Raw genomic sequence first — 8,379 nt, 5'->3', positions numbered from 1 at the left:
AGAAATATAATTTTCAACTTTTGGATGTATAATTTACATGAAAATGTACCACTTGAAGGGTACAGTTCAATGAGTTTTGTCAAATGTATACCCCAATGTAAACTCCACTCCAATCAAGTTATAGAACATTTGCCTCACCCCAAAATGTTTTCTCATGCTTGTTTACCTCCTATCCTATTCTCCTTGCCCCACAAAATCACTAGTCAACTTTCTGTCACCATAGATTGGTTTTGTCTCATCTAGAAATTTATACAAATGGAATTAAATATCATGTACTCTGTGTCTACTTTCACTCTGTATGTTTTTGAAATTCATCAATACTGTTATGTGTATTAGTGGTTAATTTGGCTTCATTGTAAACAATATCTGTCTTCCCATGTTGAAAACCCTCTTTCTTATTTATATCTATATATTTACTTATATTTTTTTATCCTATGAAACACACAAATTATTTCAGAATTATCTTATAGTTCATTACATTTGTTTTTTTAAAGATTTTATTTATTCATGAGAGACACAGAGAGAGACAGAGACAGAGACAGAGAAAGACACAGCCTCCCCATGGGGAGCCTGATGCAGGACTCAATCCCAAGACCCTGGGATAATAACCTGAGCCAAAGGCAGATGCTCAACCACTGAACCACCCAGATACCTCTCATTAAGCTTGTTTTGATCATATTTTTTTCTATTTCTTAACAGAAAGATGGAGATGTACAGTAAGTTAGGCTTTGTAAAGTGTTCTGAAACAAAGGGGCTACACAAGTTGAATAATTGAGCTTGGCTTTGATAATTTTCTGTGGATATGACCACTCTAGTCTTTCTAAGACAGGGTTTGAGGTGGTCTTTGTTTGGCTCCAATGGCTTTATAAAATTGCTATCATATTGACATTTTGGCAGCAAGCATGTAAGATGATATAACAAAAATGGGTTCTATTTACTAAAACTTGAACACTCTACCCCTTATTTCGTTTAACCTTGTAATAACCCTGCAGATCAAGTCTTATTGAGCGCCTAACATCTATCAGTCCTTTTGGAGCTTATAGTCTACAGGAGAAAGCAGACATTAATGAGAAAATGATCATTGCTATGCTAAAATTGGGAGCAATGAGAACATCTGTCAGGGAGACCTCATCTATTATAAGCGCAACTAAGATCTAGCTGAAGAAGTGAACTTTTAGCAGGACCTTGGAGGACAAGTCAAGTTAGCCAAGCCATAAAAGGGACTAAGAGCCTTCCAACGTGAACAACATGGATGCAGGCTTGAGAAAGGCCTGGGCAGGTTGCAGGAACTGATAAGTGTTTTTGTGCATTTAGAATCTAGAGTTGAAGGCAGAGGGGGGCCAGCTAAGCCAATCTATGCCTGAACTGTAGAGGCCTACAGGTTTGGATAGTAAGAATGGGTTTTGAATATTGTTCACTCTGGAATGGAAGTGATGTTTCACAGCCACCTATGTATGAAGATCCAGTGATTGGCAAGAGATTTCAGAAGGGAAAAAAGTCCAGTGGTCTCACAAATCAGTCATTGGAATACCATGTTGTCAATTTATTTCAATATTCACTTTGTAAATTAGCTTATTGTTGAAATTCTACTTAATATTCCATCTCAACTCTAGAAAAATAATTCTTATCTTACAAGTGGTCTTTCTCAGGTGGAGCTCAGAGAACATATGTAATGTTAGGACTGGTTTCCACCATTATGCTGTCTTTAGCTTAAAAAAAAAATTAAACTGCCATGTTGCTAATCTACTCATTTTCACAGATTACATTCAATTTTTAGAAGGTAATGGTTACCAAGTAGACACTTCTGTGTGCAAAATCCAAGAAATTGATTAAAAAACAGTCAGTGATAAATATCTGTATTTTAAGGGCAACGTTTACATAGAAAATTGCATCTCTGTTTTGCATGTATAGTAAATAAATAAATGTAGTTTTGCAAGTCCTCAAGGCAATTGTGGGGAGACCAAGACAAGTTCGGTCATTAATCACATTGTGAAATTAGAGGTAGGAGAAAAAGAACTGAAGTGAAGCTCATTGAACCTAAATAGCACATATTGGAAAGTGTAGAGATTGCCTGGTCTACTATGAGATTCAACTAATGTTGGTGTTTCTGAACTCTGTCCTGACCTAAAATGGAGAACAATGATGAAGAAAACATTATACCTTTTTGGAATGAGCAGGTTAGAGATTGAGGAAATATGTTTTATGTGTTGAAATTATTTTAGAAATGAAATGAAAGTTATCCTCCACATTGGTATTGTCCTGTCAGGTATGACCTGACTTTATTGTAATAACAAAATATTAGAAAGATGGATTATTTAAGCTATCAGTTTTATTGAAAATTTTACTTTAAAGTTTTGTTTTTTTTTTTTTAATTTTTTTTTAATTTTTATTTATTTATGATAGTCACACACAGAGAGAGAGAGAGGCAGAGACACAGGCAGAGGGAGAAGCAGGCTCCATGCAGCAGGAGCCTGATGTGGGATTCGATCCCGGGTCTCCAGGATCGGGCCCTGGGCCAAAGGCAGGCGCCAAACCGCTGCGCCAGCCAGGGATCCCCTAAAGTTTTGTTTATTTATTTTTGCTAGAAAAAGTTTCTAGTTACAAATTCAGGCTAACATCATACATGTAGAAAAGCTAAAAAAAAAATCAGGGTTATGTTGTCATGACTACAGTTCCTTTGAAATTCCACATATTTAAAGTACTAAAGTAACCCCAATAGATTTTATCTCCTTTTGGCTTCCTTTCTTGATGTTTTATAAGGCCCATGAAATGGTCCTTCATCTCCCTTTTTTCCCCTTTCTTTGCATAGGTTCTTGGGGGTGTTTCCTGGTCTCTCCACCAGTGTGTTGGGTTGCACAGGCCCAGCTTTGTTGTGCTCCTCAGCCCTGGCCTAGAAAGCAGCCATGGCACTTTGACCAGTCTTGTCTGCTTTTAGTAGTATATACTGTACCATTGGTAGGACTAACTTTCTCAAAGTCTTTTTTGATCATGCCATTTCTGGATCAAGAATCTGCAGAGAAAAAAAAAAAGAATCTGCAGAGGCTCTATTTGCTTTACAATGGAAATCTAAACTCTTCCATCTGCCTTCAGAACTACCATTACTGGAGCACCTGGGTGGCTCAGTTGGTTAAGCATCTGCCTTCAGCTGAGGTCATGATTTCAGGGTCCTGGGATAAAGCCCCAAATGGGCTCCCTGCTTAGCTGGGAATCTGCTTCTGCCTCTTCCTCTGCCCCTCCTCCTGCTCATGAGCTCTGTCTCTCTCAAATAAATCAATAGAATCTAAAACAAACAAACAAACAAACAAACAGTAACTTCTTTCCCCCTTTGTCAACAATTAGTTCTTATTTTCTAATATGAATGCTCTATACACTTCATGGATTCATTCAGGATTCCTATAGAGGAAAAGCCAACATCAGATTTGTTTTGGAAAGGCCACTCTTTGGATGTGCCAAGAGAGTGAGTGGTCTGCTGGGTAGTAGTGCAGGAATCCTTCCTGGTGGGAAACAAAGATGGCTTCAAGCAGGGTCTTCAAGGTAGAGATGGAGTGCCATAAACAATTTTGCAACTGATTTAAGAGATGTGTATCCCCTACACTTATCAAAAAACGCATTGTTTCTAGCTTTTCTACCAGTACTTTAACCTTCAAATCCCACTAGAATGGCCACTTCTATTAGCTCTGTGATCCACCGCTCTAGCCATGTGATCTTGTAAAGCTGTGGGGGTTTTTATTTTTTTCCCCCATTCTTAAAAGAAATATGTTCATGGAATCTGTCCTAAATAGTTATTTTAAGGCTTGAATGGTTCAAAGTTTATAAAGGTTTTAGCTCAATGCCTGGCATGTAGTAAGAATGCCATAAAAGTTAGTCATTAGCATTGCTACTGCATCTTTTGTGATTACTCTACAACATTTGCTTTCATATAGAACAGAACCATTTACTCTTAGAGCTACAAGAGGTCTTAGAAAGTGTCTAATTATATTCTCTCATGTACACACTTAGAAATGTAGTTACAGGGGTGGGGGAAGGTGACAGTTCTTCAGTGCTAGTTCCAGAGAGAGAGCCTCCATCCTCCACTTCCAAAGTCAATGCCTTTTTGCCTTGGACCACAGACCTTTTTCTGTACATCACTGTGTGTTTTATCTCAAGTAAAATCTAAGCAACTCAAATGTGTGGCTACTTCTCTGGCTATTGGCCCAGTGCTCTGCTGGAAGTCTTGCACCAAAAGGCCTGCAGTAAATGTGGAGATGAAATCTGATGCTCTTTTTTAAAAATTAGATTAAGTGGCTTTATAAGCTAGACCATTTTCAGTTCCTACTTGCCACATAATGGAGAGATTAAAGCAACCTAAGTAAGTAATACTTTATTTAATAACACCCTACCAGGTGTGTTTTCTAGATTATTAGATCTAGTACTACCTACTGATCTAATACTTGAACGGCTCTCTGGGAGAAAGTGAGGTATTCCTGGCTCTGGCAATATGGTTAGGACACCTCTGAGTCTGCTCAGGCAAGAACATTTGCAAATTGGCTCTTCCAATTTACTAGGCCCTGAGGGAGAATCCTGTTCATTGTCAGTCCTCACAGCTCCCTGTGAAACCAGGGCCAGCAATTAGAAAATACTTATGTAATTTCCATTACACAGGTGGAGATGCCTGTGCAATCTCCTGCATGGGGTTTAACTGTTCAGGTTCCCTCACTAAGTCAGTGGTCTAAAAATGAGAGATGGAGAGAGAGAGAGAGAGAGAGAGAGAGAGAGAGAGAGAGAGAGAGAGAGAGAGAGAGAGATACGAGAGAGAGATTTATTCCACTGGATACCTGTATTAAGAAAATCTTTGTTATATAACATGGTATTTGTTTGTTTTTCTTTTAATAGATTTTATTTGAGTATAGTGGACACATAAGGTCACATTACTTTCAGTAATACAACATAGTGATTCAACAAATTTATACATGATGCTGAGTTCAACATGGTATTTGTTTTTTGTGATCATATAAAACTGAGTGTTCCTTAGAAGTGGCCTAACTGGCATCAGTAGAATGTTAACTCTCTCACTACATAACTGGGAGGTTAAATTTGCTAGCTCAGCTACTTAGTATTCACCAAGGGGATGGCTTTGAGGCTTTCCACAGAGAAATACATTTATTCACAATTGCCATTCGAGGAAACTTTTAGTTCTCAGTTTATGGTGTAAACAATTTTTTATATTACCTATGTCTCCTATTTCTTATTCCCCTGATTCCATATTATCTTTCTCATTCTCAGTGTCTATGTTTTTATTTCAATCTTCTCTTACTTTTTTTTTTCTCATCTCAGTTTTTAACAACAAACTTTGTTGTTAAAACTTGCCAAATCAAAAAAAATAAAAAATAAAAATAAAACTTGCCAAATTATCCCCCAGGCTGTAATAACTGTAACAGCAAAAGACGGTCATTCTATCCTCATACTATCTAAGTTAAAGAATACCAGGTTTCATTAGAGTGATAGTTTTAGAATCATAAGTAATGTTGGGCAGTCTGAGAGCCATTTGGATAGCCTTGTCACAGACCTGTCCATAAGGAGGTTGCGCCCTGAAGGAGGTTGAATTATAGCCCCTAAAGATATCCCTGGAACCCATAAATGTTATCTTACTTGGAAAAGGGGGTTCTGCAGATGTGATTAAGTTAAGGATCTTGTGATGGGGAAATGATTCTGGATTTATCTGGGTGGGTTCTAAATGCAATCACATATGTTCTATAAGGGAGAGGTGGAGGAAGGCTAGTAGGAGGAACAACAGTTGTTCTCAGGGCTGCAATCCATACTCATTGTCCTTCCTCCTTCATGATCCAGTCTAAGTTCTTCTCACTCCCATCTCTCACTTCTGCAGTGCTGGGTGGTTTATCTGTGTGATACTGTGATTTATAGCAAATGTACATTTGGTCTTCCTCTGGAACAGGGTTCCTAAAACCCTTGGAATTTCTTAAGTGATAAGAGGGATAAATGAGAGAGGAGTGTCATTGTTATTCACAAGCCCTTTCAACCATTTCAGAGTCTATGTTAATGAGGTGACTTTAGAAAACCCCTAAGGATGAGCGGGTGCTGGTTGCCAGGGCAACCAACCTATGATTAGAGGGTTCAAACTTTCAGCTCCACCTCCGCTCCCTTCCTCTCCAACCCCCTCAACCTCCCCACCTCTCCATTCCCGCCCACAACCTTCTGGAAGATCAGGAAGAGGAGAAGGGTTGGAGGTTGAGTCAATCACCAATAGCCAACAATTTAATCAATCATGCCTATCATGTAATGAAGCCACCATAAAAATCCCTCACTGAAGGAGTTCAGAGAGCTTCCAGGTTGGTGAACACATGGAGATGCAGGGAGGCTGGTGGGCCTGGAGAAGGCAGGGAAGCTTCACGTCCCTTCTCCCACACTTGGTCCTATGCAACTCTTCCATCTGGCCGTTCCTGAGTTGCATTCTTTTATAATAAACTTGTAATCTAGGAAGTAACCAATTTTCCTGAGATCTATGAACCATTTTAGCAAATTTTTTTAAAAAAAGATTTTATTTATATATTCATGAGAGACAGAGAGAGAGAGAGAGAGAGAGGCAGAGACACAGGCAGAGGGAGAAGCAGGCTCCATGCAGGGAGCCTGACATGGGGACTGGATCCCAGGGCTCCAGGATCAGGCCGAGAGCTGAAGCCTGCACTAAACTGCTGAGCCATCTGGGCTGCCCATTTTAGCAAATTTTTAAAACCAAGGTGAGGGGGGTGGAAGCCTCCTTTTACAGCCTGCATGTCAGAAGCACAGGTGACCACCCAGATTTGTGACTGGCATCTGGAGCAGAGGCAGTCTTGTGGGACCATGACCTTGACCTGTGGGATTTGAAGGTGTCTCCAGGTAGAGAGTATAGAAATTGAGTTCTATTATAGGACACCCAGCTGGTGTCAGAGAACTGCTTGATGTGAGAATCCTCCTCCCCTACATTTGGTGGCCAACAGTGTGTGAGTGTGGTAGTAGCAGAGAGTAGAGTGGGAAAAAAAGAGATTTTCTTTTACAACCTGGCAATGTAACTTGCACACTTATTTCTGAGGCATTTGAGTCCTTAAATGCCTTATTTCTGAGGCATTTAACCACCTCCTTCTTAGGCCAGCATTGCTGTGCATGCCCAGTGACAGTTACATTTGGGCAAGGAAATACCAAGGGGCACCCAAGTGGACCACCTGGCTTTTTCACATATTCTACTGTGCCTCATTTTTTTTTTTTTTTAAGATTTAATCTGAGAAAAAGAGAGAGAGTGTAGGAGTTGGGGGTGGGGGTATGAGGCAGAGAGAGTCTCAAGCAGACTCCTTGCTGAGCCAAAAGCCCAATGAGGGGCTCAGTCTCACAACCCATGAAATCATGACCTGAGCTGAGACCAAGAATTGGATGCTGAACTGACTGAACCCCCTAGGTGCCCCTATTCTGTCTCATTTTGTAAGAGCAACCTTACCTAATCCTTCTGATCTGGGTCAATTACACCTGCCAAGATGCTATATCTTTTCTCCCTTGACAGCCCTTGGACACCAGATGTCCAAAGTGTCAGGGAGCAGTCCTAGGTCAATGGGTGCCTTGCTTTGTCCTCTAAAGTAGACAAAAACCTCTATGCATACAGAGCCCGGGGTCTGGGGGACAGGAAGAACAATGTTCTCCAGGGACCATTCCTGCTTCCAATCTTTTTTTCCCGAATCTCAGGTGTTCTTCCTACTAGGACACAGCCACAGACAAGGACCTTGGAGGAGAGCACTTCATATGTGAGGGGCCTGCGAACTGGCTCTTCAGAGGCACTTTCAGCAGGATAATACAGTGCTTGATCAGACTGTCTGTTTCTGGAGGGTGTGCCATGTGATCCAACCAGTGCGCCTCATGACAATGAGCTCACAACCACACCTTCCTCCCTGTGAAGTGGGAACTCCCACCGGATGGTATATTGTATGAAATCAGGCATTCTGTAAGCTCCTGGAGAGTGATGTTGGCTGAGATTTAGTAAGCAGTTAAAGTAAACTCATAACTAGGAGAGTTGCTTATTCCTACAAGAAGAACCCCAAAGCCTTTCCAGGATAGAAGGGACCTGATGTAGTAAATTTGCCATGAGGTGGCCAGTTGGTATCCTAGGGGGGGTAGTGCCATTTTGGGTCTTTGTTGCTGTCAGGTTGTATATTCAGAGGTGGTAGTAGCTAAGCTAGATCAGCTCAAACAGCTAAGCTAGTGGAGCCAAACAATTGGGTTCATTTGTAGCCATTCCCAAGTAGCACTATAATGCTTACACTTGTCTACTAAGCATATTCAAAATGAACCAAGCCCTGGGTTTTTCCTCTTCTGTTGGATGCTCAAAAGAAATCTTCCATATGACCATAGGTATGAGAT

Source organism: Nyctereutes procyonoides, unplaced genomic scaffold (assembly GCF_905146905.1).
Source record: "Nyctereutes procyonoides isolate TBG_1078 unplaced genomic scaffold, NYPRO_anot_genome, whole genome shotgun sequence".
NCBI lineage: Eukaryota > Metazoa > Chordata > Mammalia > Carnivora > Canidae > Nyctereutes > Nyctereutes procyonoides.
The sequence above is the reverse complement of the archived record's forward strand: the minus strand, read 5'-3'. Positions refer to the sequence as shown.